Raw genomic sequence first — 19,249 nt, forward strand, 5'->3', positions numbered from 1 at the left:
AAGCATTGGCAGTCACCAATAGAACTGAAGAAAATAAGAGCAAACATAACACGAAGATCTTACAAAGGTCAAAAGGTGATATCACGAATGTTGGTTTGCAGGAATTGAAGGAAGCGTAAAAGAAACACTCTTCACTGCACAATCTTTGTGACAATATATGGGAGAAAATCGAGCAGCAGACAAAGGGGTAAAGCACTTATAGAGCAGAGTATTAGAAGGAATTGCTGTACCAAATCAAACAGAGAAATTATACTGGGGAAGTGTAGCAAATCATAACAACAGAATACAGGACTCAACTGATGAAACAAATTCACGAGTTGACTCTACAAGGACACCTAAGAGCAAAGAAAAAGACAGATCCACCAGTAATCTCCATTGGCCAGGAATCATAAGAGATGTGAGCAGATTTTGCTGGCCACGTACTATCTGCCAAAGGACAATACCAGGAGGGAGGGTGTTTGAGGTGTTACTGGGGGAGATTTATTAATTAAAGATTAATTAATAATGTGATTAATATATGGTAAAGTGCAAATTCTTAATCAATACCTAAGTAATACTTTATTTAATTAAATATTAATAAATTAATTAGGTGATGAACATATACGTGATATACAAAATAAATTAATTAATATGTAAATTTAAATAATAACTAAATTTAATATGAAAATTTTCTCAAATACTTAATATGAAAACCCATGTTTTCCAAAACGAGGATGTTATCAGGCAGCATAATATGATCATGTCACTAATGTCAGAGGGCGTGCTGCTAGAAGTGATGCCATCACTACAAGACGAGGTGTCAACATTGGTATTTTCATATTATAACACTAGATTTATAGTTTTCGCTTTTAGAGTCACTTTAAAAATATCTTCTGATTGAAAACAACAACACACTGTGATTTTAGTAAATGTAGTTTTACTCTATTGTAAAATAAGACTTCAGATATATGGCATATTTTACATTTTTAAACACGTTATTTTTTTACTTATATAAAACTCCACTATGTTTTATGCAGGAATGTGTTAATATGTGTTACTTAAACAATGACTCAATGGTTTTCACTTCTATATATCTGTAGACTTATAATGCTAGAAAATAAGTTTATGTAAGCGTGAGGGACAGCCACAGATAGCCCATTGTGTATTTGTGTAGCTAACTTTAAACAAAAATAAACAAACAGTTCTACATTTAATTTGCATGGCATAGTTTTGCATTTATAACGTTTCATAGGTATAACACTTATCGATAACAAATTAGTTTGCATTTCTATATAATATATTGTATAACATATATTTGTAATAAACAAAAATAAATCCAAACAAAAATCAAAGACGCTGCACCAATTAAAAGGATCCCCAGGATACAGGCTATAATGTGATATATAAACTGTACTCTAGATTTTGAAGGTGACTGATGACGTAGAAACCAAATTGTGGTTGGAAACACTGACTGTCAGTTTTAACCTTCACTCGCCGGTCTCACATGAAGAAATTCAAGAGCAATAAAATAATCAAAATCAATTGAAATTAGGAGAGCGAGATGTGGGTGTTCGAGCCCATAACGTCCCACATCTATATCAGATAAAAAAATCGCAGGGTGCGGTATCTATCAGATGCAACAATGATTTAGTAATAAATCTAAATCGAAGTGAGTTTGTGACGGTTAGGGTCTTGTTTACTATGATTTCATTTGTTGCTGTATGTGAACAGAACCAACTACTGAAGATTTCTGTCATTATTTTTAAGAAAGTAACTAATAACACTGTTTTGGGTTTGAATTTTATAGCTGGGAATATGGTTTATAATTATTTTTAACAGTGTGGTGTCGACAGTGAAATGTAACAAAACGATTGTTTGTTTGTTTCCTAGGTTAGCACAAAGCTACATATTTTACAATGTGCTTTCTGTCTACAGCGAGAAATCGAATTCCTGACTTTAGTGTCATAAGCCCGCTGAACTATTATTGACGCGACAAAACGAAATTTTGTTTTACTTGGATATTTGAACATAAGTACGCAAGAGGTCTCTGTGATAGCTTTCCCTAATTTTGGACTGATAGATAGATACAAGCAGCATTTACTATCAACTCTGGAATTTCTCCATTCGAATTCTTCAATCTCACTACCACTATTAAAACTATTGGCGCGCTTTTATGGATCTTTAGATGCATTGCCCGAATGTAAATCACTCGGTCAAGCTTAACCCACAAACTATTATATTTTTTGAAACTAAGTTGAATGGACGGTGAAATCTTATATCGAAACGTCTTCCTCTACACTTTTGTTTCTACAATAGTTGTCGTCCATTCAACTTAGATTCAGCACTAAAACTCTGTCTAAACAGTCTATGAAATAATGTTATATCTTTTCTTTTGTCTTTTACTCTAGGGTGTACATGTTTCGAAAAGAAATAAGCCTTCTTATAGCATAAGTTTATTGTTTCTTCATCTATGCGTGGCCTGACATGGCCAAGTGGGTTGAGGCGTTCGACTCGTAATCTGAGGGTCGCGGGTTCGAAACCCCGTCGCAACAAACATGCTCGCCCTTTTAGCCCTAGGGGCGTTATTATGTAAAGGTCAATCCCACTATTTGCTGATAAAAAGAGAAGCCCAAGAGTTGGCCGTGGGTGGTGATGCTTAGCTGCCTTTTCTCTAATCTTACACTTCTAAATTAGGGACGGCTAGCGCAGATAGCGCTCAAGTAGCTTTTCGCGAAATTCAAAAAACAAATCACCCCAAGCGGAGAATAGGACACACATAACTTGTGGTTTGAAATGGTTGAAGTTAAGCACAAAACTGCACAATGAGCTATCCGTACTCTGCCCACCACAGGTATCGAAACCTGGTGTCTAGCCTTCTAAATCCACAGACATATCGTTTTGGTTTGAATTTTGCGAAAATCAGGACAAGAGCTATCTCTACTTACCTTTCATAATTTAGCAACCATAAACTGGAGGAAAGATAACTAAACACCATCCACCACCAACTCTTGGACTATGCTTTCACTCCCAAACAATGGGACTGACCGTCACATATAATGCCCCATGGATGAAAGGGCAAGTATTTTTGGTGACGGAGATTCGAACCCATGACCCTTAAATTCAGAGTCGAGCGCCTTAAACACAAGATCATACCAAGTATACAACAGCTGTATATAAGTTATCAGAAAAGTGTAGTGCAGCGATTCACGACCTCTAACCTTGTACCTGATCTCAAAATGAAAGTTCTTGGGTTCGAAACGTGCGTATTCATTTTTATAGTGTATTTATAGAAGTGGAATATTTAGAGAGAAGGATTAATGTTAAATTTTAATGTGATCATGATACTAATATCTGGATGTATTTTATTACTCACAGTCCCCAACTGTTACAGATTAGAAGTTTGGGAACAATGTATTTAAGACTATAGAGTGATATACGAACACCTGTAACTATTTATTGTAAGAAAACGTAATTTGAGCATATTTTTAATCAGGCAAGTGCAAAGGATCGTAACACACAACGGTATATATCCAGGAAAATACTAGCGATCAGAACATAGATGATTGTTTATCAAAGCAAATACTAGAGATATGAACATAGGTTACTATTTATCCAGACGAGTACTAGAAATCAGTAAAACGTGCGCATGCCATGAATCATGAGTAGAATTATGCACTCTCTTGGCTGGAACACAGCATGACATATGAACTATAAAAGCAAGAAATGAAAATACTTGTTACTTTTAATTTCAGTTTGGAAGTACATCTAGTTCACATGGTGTCATTCGTTACTAAGGTATAGTTAGTTCTTTACCTGGTTTTTTTCTTTAATTTTTGGCTTACTGTGTTTCTCCAAAGAACATTACAAGATGTAGCTTTCACTAGGTCCCGGGAACTATGAGGAAGACAGCACCAATAAAGTTATTGAATGGTGAAGAAGGAAACATTACCGTGTTTTGTAGAAAGACCACAAGACAACCTTTAGAATCTTGACCGTAGGAGTTTGTTTCTGTTGCTGTCATTAGTGAAAATGTACAGTTTCTTACCTTACTGGACATGTTCATTTTCAGGTCACCACTTTAGTTTCATTGGTCAATTGGACTTTCAGAATGACAAGTACGTTGGAATGATCATATGGAGGTAGTGAGAAGATTTGGCACCAAACGAATGACTAACACACTTCTGGTTTCGGTTCATGAAACAACAGTTTATCTGTTTACACGTTTTAAGAGCCAAACTAAAAGAAGAACTGTCTGAGCTGGATAACTTGGTTACATAGAGTTAGCCATTAACATTATGACGAGTTGTATGTGTGACTGCAATACATCCAAGAGAAGAGAACCTAAAACTTTGCACACATAGTAAGGGGATAGTGTGGGTGTGTACTGAGGTACTATGTGTTAGATTTGACTCAAAAATGTTCTTTATCCTAATTATTCTGCTTTGTAAAGGTCTATAGAAAAGTATCATTTTTCTCTCTCTTACTCAGTACACTATTTTCAACATAAACTTGGGAACTCTAAACATTTGAAGTAAACTAAGTTTTGGAAACAGAAACAGAGAATATGGCAGAATTCAAAGACTGAAAAAGATTCAGATAAAATTACAGTAATAAAATAATCGAATCTGAGAAACTAAAGTAAATCTATTTGTTTTTAAAAAGGGTTGGACTGAATTAAGATTGGAAAATCGTAAAATAAAAATCATTAAAGAATTGGTGCATTGGGGTAGCTATAGAATTAATTAAAATAAAGGAGACACTTAACTGGTATAGTAAGATCTTAGTGGATCCACTCCTAGGTATGTTTTATAGTACTGTATATAGAGTCCAGGTTAAATGGGTTATAACTAAAATATTCCTGGTTGACCAAGTATGATAATGATTGAAAATGTTTCATGACCAATGCTGTCAGTGAACAAAGGTCATGGAGTGACATTATTCACTGAACTAAGAATGTAAGTTGAAATTCTTGATATGAGTATGCTTTCTTTGTACACTCTCCCATTAAATGATCAAGAAAAAAGTTGTTTAGCATTACAGATATTAATTTTGAGGTAAAGAGGACTGGAAGGTTAAACACGAACCATCTAGTGGAAGAAGACTATTGTATTGTTTGAAATGGTAATTGAGTTGTACCAATGATTAATATCAGTAGTCTGTTCTCTTTATTATACTTTTAAAATTAAACAATAAGTTATCCTCTTGTAAACACTCTCAAACTCCTATATTTTGTTTTTTCTTTAATTATTTTTTTTTAACCTAGTGTTTTCCTTATATCATTACAATATGTACCTGATTTGCATGTTTGTTTGTTTTTTATCTTTATCATTTAATACTGAAACTTATGTTAGTGAACTTTCTATTTGTCTTTCCTACAAGAAAACATCTCTTAAATAGCAACTTCTATAACTTTTTAAGAAATAAAAATTTATTCAATGTTTTTACGTAAAAATAAAATATCTACTATTTCTAAACTACTTGATTCAGAGACGTCTCAAGAAATGTTTCTTGGAACAGAGAGTTAAAGTTAAGAGCAATGAATCTGCCATTACAGACAAGTGCTTACAATCAGACTTGATCATTTATGATTTGTAAGACTCATTTAAGTCATACTGTAGATTTGCAACTATATATACTCCATAATAGTAAATGTTGGTTTGTTCTTTTAGGTTCTTAACCCTGCATTAGAATTTCACCCTGTATAAAACAGCTGCTCAAATAGGTACAGTAATCTGAAATTACATAAAGCCCATTATTTCAATGGCATTTACTGTATATGTATGGTAAGAACAATAAGTCTCTGTGATAACCTGCTGCTGATATTACGAGCAAGTGGCAACAGGTTAATCCCAATCACATTATGTCAGGGCTTAATGGAATCTCATCAAGACTCCATAGATTTCTTTGAAGATCTGACTGACAATTGCCATATTTTATATCCAAGAAGCTGCTGTGGTAGTGACATTTTCCAATATTAAGCTACAAGGTAGGTATCTAGAGGTTTTAAGTAAAGCTGCTGATAAACCTAGGAATTTTTATTGGAACTCATAATCAAGTATTCTTTATAAACATAATAAAGCAGAATCAAAATTAATTTAATGCATCACTTCTTAGCTTGCAGCCTGAGCAAATATAATAATTGTCAGAAAACAACAAAATTATAAACCCTGTCATTTTGAAACTCCTTCAAAGGTAATGAGCACATTGTTTTTTTGTAACTTATAAGAGGGTAACAAATTGTATATAATGGAAAAGTAATTAAAAGTTTTAATGACATTACAAAACCTAAAATATGATCAAATGTTTATACCCTGATATTTTAGTAGTATTAAAAAGGGTAAACAAGTTCTTGCTTTTATGACCCTGATGTTATGCACAAGAAACACTTTTACAGGAGCATAAAAACTGTTAATGCTGAGTTCCTTTAAATTTTTTCATGAGTAAAGATTGCTGAAGACAGCGATTGTATAGACTTATGAAAAGTTAACAAATGTTTGAAAATATCTAGATATTATTATTTTTGACTAGAATTTTCATGATACCAAAACACTGGATTAACATCTCAACAGGACAAAAATCAAATACTATGATTACATAATGCACTAAACTCATACCTCACTAAAAAACAAAATATACAACATGATCACTTCTGTTATGTTTTACCAGATAAGGAAGATCATTAATACCTAAAGGCTATAATTACCTTTCTTCAGGAAATGAAATTCACAATATAATCACTAAAGCAATGTAGTTAAACCCCACTATTTAATGAAGCATGTTTCACAACTATTCAAAAAACATAGCTGATTATGACCAGAAAAAAAAATACATACCAGTACTGTTTGTATACTAAGTCCTGTCTAATGAGATAAAACATTGTACTGTAGCCAGCTGTGTTTTAATGTACAGAAAACCCACACAATGGCTCTCTATGGAGACCATACGTCAGATTCCACTTGATAAATCCACTACCACTGCTACATAGCCTATGGACACATTAGCAAATTGTTTATATGTGACTTCTAAAAAGAACCCTCAAAGTTGATAATGAAAACATAAGGATATGAGCTGTCTTAGATATAATTTTTTTTCAGCTTTAAGAGATTCTAGATTGACCAAATGTTATTATTTTACACGAGTAATAAATATAAAAAGGTTCAATCATAAAGGAGAGATATTCTGATAAAATATGATAACTTTTAAATAGTTGTGTGAAACAAAATAGAGAAAAATTGCAAATAAACTTTTAGAATATAATATAACAAGCTAGAAACTTAAAATCTCCCTCTGAATGCATTAATTAATATAAAAACTACATGTACTTTGGACTTCAAAGGTTTATTACATGCATTAATGATCTAATGATTTCATTCATATATAATTTCAGTCAGACAATATGGTGAGTGGATGGTGGATAATATTCTAGACATATTAGACAGAATGTGTGTGTTTTGTTATAGCAAGCAACATCGGGCTATCTGCTGTGTCCACCAAGGGGAATCAAAACCCTGATTTTAGCATTGTAAATTCAAACACTTACCTCTGTCCTACTAGGGAACAGACAATGAACACTTGTATAACAGCTGTTATGGAGTGAATGCCTTTTCTAAGTCAGCATTCATAAACTTCATATTATAAAAACTGTTGTTATAACAAACTACTTACATCAATAGTATTCCAACCACTACTGTAGTTGTTGTATGCCAGTGAGCCTTATAAGCTATTAAATGCAATGGTAGCCCACATCAAGATCTTATATCAAGGTTAAAATAGCCTTCTTCTTTTCAAATTATAAATTTCTCTAAAAAAAAAAAGATTCCTACTTCTTTTAGCTTGTTTCACCTCAGTCAAATACATTAGACTACTGAAGGTTTTTCAATGTGTGTAAATAATCATACTTAAATAATGTTAAACCTTCACACCACCATTATTTTCTAATGGGATTCCAAACATATTTATATATGGTGCCTTTGTTGTTAACGTTTGCAATAATTTTATCAAGATACAAATAATAGTTGATACTATGGAATAAGAACCAGAATCTCATTTGATTAAGTAAGTGGTTCAAAAGTTGTATAAAGTTTAAAGTTAGGCAATTGAAAACAGATGTTTCATTTCAAAGAGAATAACTGATATTTACCTGTAAAACAGGAGTATTATGCAGTGAAAACAATATTTTATTGTTAAAAAGGCTCCAATGCATACAAAGATTCATTAAAAATCCATCATCATATCATATTATTTACAATAGGAAAATAATTAAATGTTTTAAAAAATTACCTTTCAAAATTATGTGAGAGTGTACATGTTATCTTGTATAATCATAGATAACTCAAATGATAAAAATATTTTTTAAATTATTTTATAAACTGCTATAGTTTATGACTGTATATATACATATATAAAGTATATTCAGTATATACGTATTTTTTATCAAATTAACTCTGAAATGGTGAAAATGTTTTTATATTACATTTCTATAAAATGTGCAAATATTTGAAATTTAGGTAATAACATCTTATTGTGAACATTATTTGTATTTTATCCAAAAAAATCACAAGTATAAGCAAAATAAGTAACTGAACAATTTAAAAAATGTTTTCATCTTCAGTAATATTAGACCCTTTGGCTTCCTATTAATGGCCAGTGATCCCACAAGAATATAAATGTGTGTGTATGAAATTTCTAAGAATGCTTCAAATGAATATCCTTTATGAGTTGTGGTATATGCCACAACAGCAGTTTCTTTGGTACTACATTATCAATCAAAGACAAAAGCTTTAAGAATGAATATTTTTTACTTAATCTGCTAAATGTATTATGTCTATTATTAATACTCTTAAGAAGCCCCTAATGGCACAGCGGTATGTCTGCAGACTCACACCACTAAAATCTGGGTTTTGATGCCCATGGTGGACAGAGCAAAGACAGCCCATTGTGCAGCTTTGTGCTTAATTCTAAACAAACAAACTGATGTCCAACAAATATTTGAAAAGTTTATTACTAAACTATGTTATAATCTAAAATTAAAATATACTGCTTTGAAAATGCAAGTCTTTCTATTCGAAATTTTGAGTAACTTACAAGTTATTGTGTCACAAAATATTGTGAACTCAGATAATAAATGAGCCATTTATCCCAATCTCATACACACTTTGAAAAACTTTAATTTATAATTTGTACTTGCTATAATTAACTTACAACTACCTCTACTACCAGCTTTGAGTTTGATTAGCATCCGACATAGAATTTTAGCTTTACACATTTCGTGGGTATGAGCGCTAGTTCCAGAACTAATGCAATATATCCAAAATTACAGATTAAAATCATATTAATTACTTATCTTAGGATCTGGAGACAACTATTATGATATCAGTCACGTCCTATTTCTCATCTTTTAACCTAATAATACTACTAATATTACAAAATGTTCTGTTCTACTCAATGATAAGAATATAAACATACGTATGCTCTTTTTATTTTCTTAATATGACGAGAACTTTCTTGCAGATTCCGATGTACTCTTTCTTCGAAACTGTAGAGGTCGTTTGATAACACATATAGATAGCTTACAATGCAGAAAACTGACAATTTTTATAGTTTTATTTTAGTTAAGTGATGTCTCTAAAGAAAAAAACCAAACGAACCAGGAAAGAAAGTTGATCAGAAGAATGAAATATATCAAAGTAAAACAATTTTAAATTTTATTGTTGTATACATAGGCATTGAAATTCTGAATTATGTAAATTGTAACCAGTGCAATATTTGTACTTTAAGTAATATACTGTAACTTGAATTTACCGTAGCGGCTGAGCCTATACTAATTTGTGAGTGTTAATACAAAAATGAGTTAGTTAGCCACATAATAATTGTTCATGCTAATTATAAGTAGTATCTGCAATATTATTACAAATGTTCAATGTAAGTAGATTTGGACAACATTTTAAAATGAAATTATTGGTATATAACTCATAAGTAGGGACAATATAAGTTGTAAATGTACGATTTTTAAACTTTAAAGGCAGTGGTGAAATAAGTGCATGTCCTATCACTTTGAATTATTGCTCTATCGTAAAAGTATTTTCCAGTTGTTGAGTGAGTCCTACAAATTATTATGGCTTTATTCTTACTGTCACTTGTCCATGTGAAGCAGCTAGTAAATCATCAAGAGTACTTAATAGGACAAGTACTTTTCCTTTTAACTTAATTGCTTTAGTGACTCTTTATGTGAAAGTTTTAAACTATGAAAAAACTATTTTTTATAATATTAAATAGTTTTTCATTGAAACAAATTCAGATACAAGACCAGAAACAACATGGGTAGATAATTGTACTTTGCTGTCAATCTGGATATTTTGTTTATTGGCTGATGCCTTAACTAAAACCTCAATAGCCAAAAAACAGACAACTGTTGCACCTTTTTTTGTGAAAACTGCATCTATAGCTGGCCACAAAACAGATATCAACATGCTACAACATTCAGTGATTAAGTGTGCTGATCCTCTATTGATAAAGTAACATTCATTCAGGAAAAGAAAAAAGTGGCTTGTAAGTTCAAAGTGACAGTGTAGATGCAATGGTTCAGACTTAGAGGTCAAAACGGCATAAAAAGCAGGTGTGAAAGAGCTGCAAGGTAAATTAAAAGTATGAAGAAAGAGAAAAGGAAGGACTGATTCATCTATTCCACTGGAGAGTGATGAAGATGAAATGCCTAGCAGTACTTCTGAGGATCCCATGGAGTTTGTGACACTGAATGAATGATGCAGATAATCCAAGAATTAAAGTGTAAAAGCAAGACATTGTTGTGGTATTTCAACATGGCACAGGAACAATGCCGATTAAATTTGGTATTGATTCCACAACAACATTAAACTTTCCAAATCAAGAAGCTTGATGAAAAGCATCAAGTTTCAGTGCTCTTGAAAAGAGCAGTTGATTGCTTGCATTCTGCATGGCAGGATTAAGGATTCTTTGTACTACGTTACTTCCAGGAGATCCAGATGATCTTATGAACATGACTGCAAATACAATTAAATCTGATGATACAAAACTATTCTCATATGCCAATAATATGCAACAAGTTTTGCCAGAGAAAGTTATACTTGCATTGATATGCTAGTCAATGATGTTTAAAGAAATGAAAGATAGATTGAAGAACAAACTTTTGAAATAGATGAGAACTATCACACTGATATGGTCATGGATTTTGTATCTACTCTGAAAACAAAAAGCAAAAATGAAAGCAAATAGTTAATAACACAACATACACATCTTCCAAGTTTACCACTGTGTACTATGGGAGTCAAAAACTTGCAATAGCATTACTAAATCTGCATATTTTTTTCATAAAACTTTGTGGGAGATTTTTGTTCAACCTGAAAACTCTAAAAGTGAGTTTTAGCTTATTCTAGAAGGATGTTATTTATTAAAGGCAGCCATTCAGCACAATTCCTGGGTATCTGGCTTGTGGAAGCAGTGTTAAAAATTTGCAAACAGTCTAAAAAAAGTTGATTTATTTATATCAACCAATTGTAATTTTAATGTCTTTGAACAGAAAGTAAAATAAATGGGTATCTGTATTGATGGTGGCACTATTTTTCTCTCACTTTGGCTATCTGAATTAGATTTACATTGCTTAGCTTTAGGCCAGATCAAAAAATAACTTATTGTTGCAAGATTCATGGTTAAATTTCAAAATTTCTTAATCAGAATGAAATACAATTATATACCTATGAGAATTGATTATATCAGTAAGTTTCATGCAAATTAATCAATTAATTTTATGAAAATAAATAACTTGTGTGTCCAATTATTACTATCTTCAATATTCAGTAATCAAAAATTAATCTTTTTAGAGGCAGTTCACATCTTGCACAGAAAGCTGTCTTCTTTATGTCTGCCTTAGAAATTTCCATGCTACTTGTGAAGTTCTGCTGATTGTGTGAGTGACTAATTTCCTCACACAGGTCGTGTAGTAATGATGGATTATAGTCATGTTGACTAATTGTTTTTCAAATTACATTGTGATGCTTCTTGTTTGGTGATATTGTTTTGTCTGGTGCACATGAGATGGTGTGTAAGGCAAAGGTGAGACTGTTTCTTGTTTCTGTTTTTTTTCTTAGTATTCTTTGGCTAGTGTATCAAATCTGTTTTTGAAATAACCAAATACTTTGTTGAGGTCAGAAAATGACTGATTTGGGGTATATTCAGTGGTGATGCACACCAACACACACACACACATCCTGAATAGATCAGATGTATTTAAGTTGGGTCTGATAAAGGCAAATTCTGGATGTTATTTATCTCATTTTACTGCTTTAATATCATGCTGAAAAGGTGTGGTCAGTTCTTATAAACTTCATAAGAAGGCAGTGCATTAGCATTCAAAACATTATAGTCCAACAAGGTATCCAAGGCTACCTTAACTTTTACCAGTGTTTGAAACTGCAAAATTTTCTGTTGACCTTTTAACATGTCTTTAACACTTTGTAATTTCATAATTATCATCAACATTGTCTGCAGGAAAGTAGAAAGAAAAACAGTATGAAAGGCTTTGTAAAATCATACTTCCATGTAGTAATCTTATAAGTACCACATTAAAGTCAAATTCATAAAGTGTAGTTTTCATCTTAACGGCTGTCACATTTTCTTTATTTTTAATGAACATATATTATATAATATGTTTTGAATATTTTAAAACTCTAATTATCTTTGTAACGCATAATTTGTTTACTTAATCAATGAAATAGTATGCCATGTTTATTGAAGTTATTGATACAAAGGTTCAAACAAATTGTTGGTAGTAGAAGAGTAATCACACTCTACTCACATTACCTTAGGTAGATCAACAAGTAGGAAGAAAATTGAGGACCTGAACTTGATATTCAAATCTGTACCAACACAGAAAGGTAAAATACTACTCTTTATATTATGAAATAGGTTTTTTCTGTCACCTTTCCTTGCTTGTGGAGAATGAAGTTAATGTTAGATAACCCTGCACAACAAAGTTTTTGCTTCTTGAACACTGTTGGGTGTTCCTTATAGATTTTTGGCTGCTGATCACGAAAATCACATCCAAATTTGCTCATTACGTACAGTTTCATTGAAATTTTCAGTTTTTCTACAATGGGAAAACAATATCAGGGCAACTGGAATTTGTCAATGCTTGCTGACTATTGTTGGACACTGCAACGTGATGCATCGGACATTGAATACAAACAAAAATCAGGAGTAAAATACTTTTAATTATGTTGAACTTAATAGCGTATTACAAACATAAACACAATTAAATAAGTTATTGCCAGTAAACAATTAACTGTCTATTTCTCAAAGTTTCTATGTGATGGAGGAAAATCAAAACTATATTTGTGCATACCCACCAGATACCTGTCACAATGAGCTAAACCTTTTCAGGAAGCAAAACATTTAAAAAAAATTGTTGTGCAGTGTAATTTGTGTATGGAGTAAAAAGGTTTATTATTTTAATTTTACCTAATACAAATGTTAGATTAGACTAGCTTTCCTGTAAGTTATTTCTATGTAATTCAATAGAGAGTGTGAGCAAGAAATTCTGAAATTTGTATATTCCCATTCTTGTTTGACTTTCAACATAACAAGTACGTGATATGTATCTCAGGACAGCTGGTTATACCAAAATAAAGCTGAGAACAATCTTTTGACCTTCTTAGGTCATCTTCAGATTAACAAAGAAGGAGTTTGCAACAGTTGTCCTGAGATACATTTTTACTTCAAGTTGGTTTCTCGTCATCACGAAATGCGTGATATATTATTAATCACTTAACCTCCCCCTACATGTTGATATGGCATGTTTTTGTAAACATATAAATATAAAAATATTGATTTTTTTTTTTTTTTCCCATTATTGCTTTTGCTTGTTTTGAAGTGGTGTAATGTGAGCATGAGAATATGTCAATGTGAGGTTTCATAGTACTAAAAAACATAGGATTTTATAGTTAACTGAAGACTTTTAAGAATTACTACATAAGTGTTATTAATACAGATTATCTTTGGATATGTCAATGATCTGGCTGTCTAAGTAGGTCATAAAGGTTTTTAAGATTTTATTTCTTAGAAATAGCAAATAACATAAGTTGAGTCTTTCAAACTGAGTTATTCAAAAAGTTAAAATACTTTCCAGAATTATTATGGTTTTTATACCTTATGTATTCTATAGAAACTGAAATACATCATGATGTATTATACCATATTAATATTGCTCTTGATACGTAGTCTTAAATGTGTTCAAATATGGAACCTCTTTGCTTTCTACTTTTAGAGATACATTTCCCTGACATTGAAATCCTGACATAAGTAAGGAATTTTTTAGCATTAGTCATATATAAAAGAATTTCTAAAGTTTGGAACATCTGGTTCACAATTTCACCCATTTAAGGTTCTAAATATTTATTTTTCAGTATTTGTTTTAAGGTCTGGCACTAAAATTGTACTAATGTACAACTTGTAATTATAAATATTTATTCTTTATCAGTGAGAGTTAAATATTTTCTTTTTGAGTGGTTGGAAAGAAATAGTTTTATTGCATATGAGTTTTGCAGTTATAACACTTAGCAGAGAACTAAATCAGGTAGAGAATTGTGACTAACCAACAATAATTGGCTTAATAAGTACAATGAAATTATTTACATAGCTAAAACTCATTCAAAACAAAAAGCATAAGCTATTATATTACTGTAACTTTATTGAATGTTATTTTTATAGATTTTAAAAATGTATGTTGGTACATTTTATCTGTTCTTATAACTTTAAAAAAATTAAAACAACTTATGTAACAAGTGTGTGGTGCAAGTATTGTGTACATATTAACTGAAAGCATGAATTCTTATACTGAACATAGCTATCTTTAATATTAAATTAGTTTTCATAATTTTTGTGTGTTTTTCAATAGTTAGGTCACTGATATTCTTAGGGTGAATAAAAACAAGTGATAAAAGTCTGCTTAATGTAAATCACACACTACGGCATTGAAGTTTTTTTGTTACTCTCAACATGGCTACAGTTCAGTTACATTCATCTCTTGCAAAAAGGTGATATAACTATTTTAATTTCAGGAACTGATCCTAAATCTGCACTGTGTGTTTTTTATAAGTGAAAAGAAGAGTATTTATGTAGTCTTGAGAGATGAAGGTAATGTAGTTTATCTTGTTATCTACTAAAAACGTAAAGTATAAAGGTCTTTTAAATCAACTGTATGGTTTTCTGTGTTTGCATTATTAGTGATAAACTACTGAAGTGTTTTAAGAGTTTAAATGGCAATCTTCAGTTGTACCTTTTAGAAAATTAATGTAGATAAATCTAATTCTGTTAAGGGTTTATATCTTTCTTTTCAAATATACAAAGTTTAAATTCTGTATTTTTTGGTCAAGATAAATTTTTATTTAATAAATAATTTGGATTTCAATCAGTTAATTATTACATACTGCACCTGATAAACCAGAATAAACATATGATGTCATAGAAGAATATTTCTGCAGCTTTCAAATAGTCAGAAATATTTTCAGAAATAAAACCAAAACAAAAGAAAGAATAAAAATTCCTGTCTTCAGTATTTTTCCTCTTTTCCCTGAGACTTACATTAAGATCATTTGTTCACAATCATGAGAGCTCTGGGTATCTAATATGTTGACAAACCAAATTACTGCTGCAGTAATATATGATCAGTGTATTGACTATAGAAATTCACATTATAGCTGAACATGCTACTGGTAAGATTTCCCAGGAATTTAGTTCAACGTTATATACAGACTTTAATTCTCAGGAAATTAGATTCATGGATTTGGCCACTGATTTCTTCTTCTTTTCAGTAAAACAATGTTTCCAAGTAAGAATGTAATCAATGAGAAGACATTTGGACTCTCTGTTTTTCTTTTTTTTTTAACACTTTTTATTTTAGTCTGTCATATTCCACACCATTTTAGGAGTTTTAGTTTTCCACTACTTTTCGTGCTTCCAAGTTGTTTGCTTTGGGAGAGAATTGTTCTTCTCATACTTTTGTTTCTGTTGATACCAGTTCTACCAGGGGACCGGTACATGTTGATAAACTTTACCATACTTCAAATATGGTTGATATACCTGTGGTAGTTGTGACTCAGATTTCATTTGTGTGGCTTAACTCTTATTTACACATGGGAGAATTGAGTATTTCATGTCATTAATGTATGGATTTTGGTAAATTAGATGTTTATATGTCCTTTATCATCTAAGTTATTTTAAATGAATTATAAATGAGATGTTGATTATTACTTGTGTTATTACTAGATAAATTTAATCATTTTGCAAGTACATTAATGTTACATGCTTTGTGGTCTCGAAAAATTTCATGGCTTTGTTAGTTCATTATTAGTAATTTAACTAGGTATGTTTAGACCTAGATTGTTTGTAAGTTACATATTATTACTACTAGTAACATATAATTCTTTTATTTTTCAAAATTGTTAATTATGTGCTTAACCATTTTCTCTTCATAATCCACAATTTAAAATTCTTCCTCACAGTGTCCACTTCATTGATACTTTTTGCTCTAAATCATGTTTTCCATTTCAGGACTTTTCTGTTTGTTTGGACAAACCTCAGTTTTGTTTTTTTTTACTCTATGAGAATTTGTGCTCTTCTCTCTATGAATAACTAGATAATGTTTGCTTCTACTCATTCACAGTCCATAGATCACACTTCACTGATTCTACAAGATACAACAGAGGGAGGATTCCTAATGACAGTATGGGAAATTCATTCTTTCTTTCTCAATAACCCATTCATTTGGGGTAGTTTTCTTCTTTTCAACCTCATTTAGGCCTAGCCTTCTCCTTTTCAGGTTTGGAGCAAGCAGTTCACATGTTCTTCACCTCACATTTCTTGCAGTTAAATGTATTCTATCTTTGTGGGGATGTGAACTATGGATCAAACTTGTATGCATTCACATTAGTAGGAACTGTGAGATCAGTAAAACTTCTCACCCATACACACTGCCTGCATCCATATAATAGTAACAACATTTACTACCTCATGTCTTGCCTTGCGTATTGTATGTTATAAAATGTTTTTCATTTTAAGTTGAATTTTCTTCATTAGTAAAACTTGTGATTTCTTTGCTTATGTGATGTTAACGTGCATCTGCTTACAGAAGAACTGAGTCATTTAACCAATCAAAATAAGTGTTTGTGATAATTATTTTAGCAATCAATCAAAATTATGATTAAATCAGTTGTCATGAAAATAATAACCTAATTGAAATTAATGTTTCTCGCTATTTCAAATGTCCAGATGATCAAAATATTTGTTAGGTACAAACCTATATAAGAGGCAGGTGTGGGGATGCTTTATGACTTCCATCGCCATTAAATTTACTATTCCTGTCATTGTTATTGCAAAGCTACAGAAGCTATCTACCACTGCACCGATTTTGAACCATTGACTGTCAACTCTGGCTATTTAAATAATTAGGTGTAAATTTCTTGTATTTTGATTTTTTTTTTCACACTGTGTGATATTTTTGCTTTACAATTGTATCACTATTATTTAAAGTTGTGTAAGCATGAGCAGATCTAGGACAGGAGCCCAAGTGGTCCAGTCATTCATATTTTTAGTGGTAATAACTGTATTCTTCAGTTCTGTATGAGAGAATGCTGGTGAAGTGAAGAGATCCATAGGGCTTTACTTCATACACATTTTTCAGAGATTAATAATTATGTTGTTTAATATTATATTTGAATAGGCATTAATGTAAGGTAGAGATAAGGGAGTTGAAATCCCATCCCTTCTAGCTATTCTTTTTTTCTTTTTTGAAAAGTAATACCTGTATCATTTAATGTTTTTTTTTCTGTGAGGTCTCAACTCCTCCCTCCATTTCCCCCCTTAATTTGATAAGGAAAACAGTCAATAGTATTGAAAATAAATATTAGGTTTCAATATCTATTTGATTGATCTATTAATTACCTTTATTATTATTTATTTGTATTTAGTTTATTTTGAATCTATAGCAGTTAGGTGTAGCTTCAGCCATTAACTTATGAATACAATAATATGAACATCAACTGAATGTTTCCCTGGTAAATTATCAGGCTTTGGCTTTTTTCCAGAAATTAACAGTATGCATGCATTCTAGACAATATGGAGAATTGTTTTCCTTAAAGTAAGTGTTATTTTTGGGAATTTATAATGCACAATGGAGGGGTTTAGACATTTTCATTGTTGGTTGGTGAGCTTGGCATTTTATGGTGCAAAGCAACTAAGCTATATGCACCAGACATTTTGGTAATGAAGTTATAAAAAAAATTACCTTTTTTCTCTAAATGATAATAAAAAACTTTATTTTAACCCAAATTTTGAAATAACTATTTATGCTTGTTATTTCTTACACCATTTGTAGCCCTTATATTTATGACACCTGTAGCTCTTGTAACATGTGCCTACTTTAAAATCTGTTTTTGTTTGAAAATTATAATGCTTTTGACAAAAATGTTTTAGTGCTGTTGATATCCAAAATAAGTAAAAATGCAAGTGACAAAAAAGAATTGAAAACAGATGTTTGGAAACACTAAAATGTGAATAGAGGTGTAGACATGGTTTTCCTTTCAAAATATAATAATTTATTTCAGTTAAAGGTTTCAAATGTTTGTCTAACTGTTTTTATTTCCTAACTGATCACATTAGTAGAAATAAAGATATAGATTTTAAATTGTTCATTACAACCTATATGAACTAATAATAGACTTTCTAATTAATTTTATCACTAATTACTTGTAACACATAGGTTTTATAAATAAAAAAACATTGAATGTTATGTACACTTATTAATTAAACTACTAGAAGTCTAATTAGACCCCGTCTTCATAAAAGAAAGAAAGAGAAACTATTCTTGCTATGAGAACAATTGTTAAGAAAGTTTAAATATGCTTGGATATAGCACATAGTTAGACTATCATGTGTTGATAAAGTTAAAATACAGGTTGTTTTTTATAGCTTTGTAAAGTTTCTTTTCTGTTCCCTTTGTTGTGAATTCTGAATGTATTTGTGTATAAAATTATATATATTTTAAAGCTATATAAATTTTCTTCAAAGAGAAAATATATGATAACTTTACATAAGGTAAGTAAGCTTATACAGTTTAAAGATGGGTTGAATGGATAACAAATCTTATTAAAAGTTTAACATGATAATGAATGTATAGTGTTTGGAAAAGGTTTTATCATCATCAGGTTTAATAATATACCTATACACTGAAATGTATGTTGTA

The 19,249-nt window shown here is 31.0% G+C and overlaps 1 long non-coding RNA gene across 1 annotated transcript; it reads left to right on the forward strand.

Annotated features, from left to right (window-relative positions):
• Positions 1-722: 722 nt before the first annotated feature.
• Positions 723-15,147, forward strand: LOC143236126 (uncharacterized). The gene is made up of 3 exons (XR_013019498.1): positions 723-808; positions 12,819-12,887; positions 15,069-15,147. It is a non-coding gene; the product is annotated as an uncharacterized LOC143236126 (long non-coding RNA).
• Positions 15,148-19,249: the final 4,102 nt, after the last annotated feature.

Source organism: Tachypleus tridentatus, chromosome 2 (assembly GCF_004210375.1).
Source record: "Tachypleus tridentatus isolate NWPU-2018 chromosome 2, ASM421037v1, whole genome shotgun sequence".
NCBI lineage: Eukaryota > Metazoa > Arthropoda > Merostomata > Xiphosura > Limulidae > Tachypleus > Tachypleus tridentatus.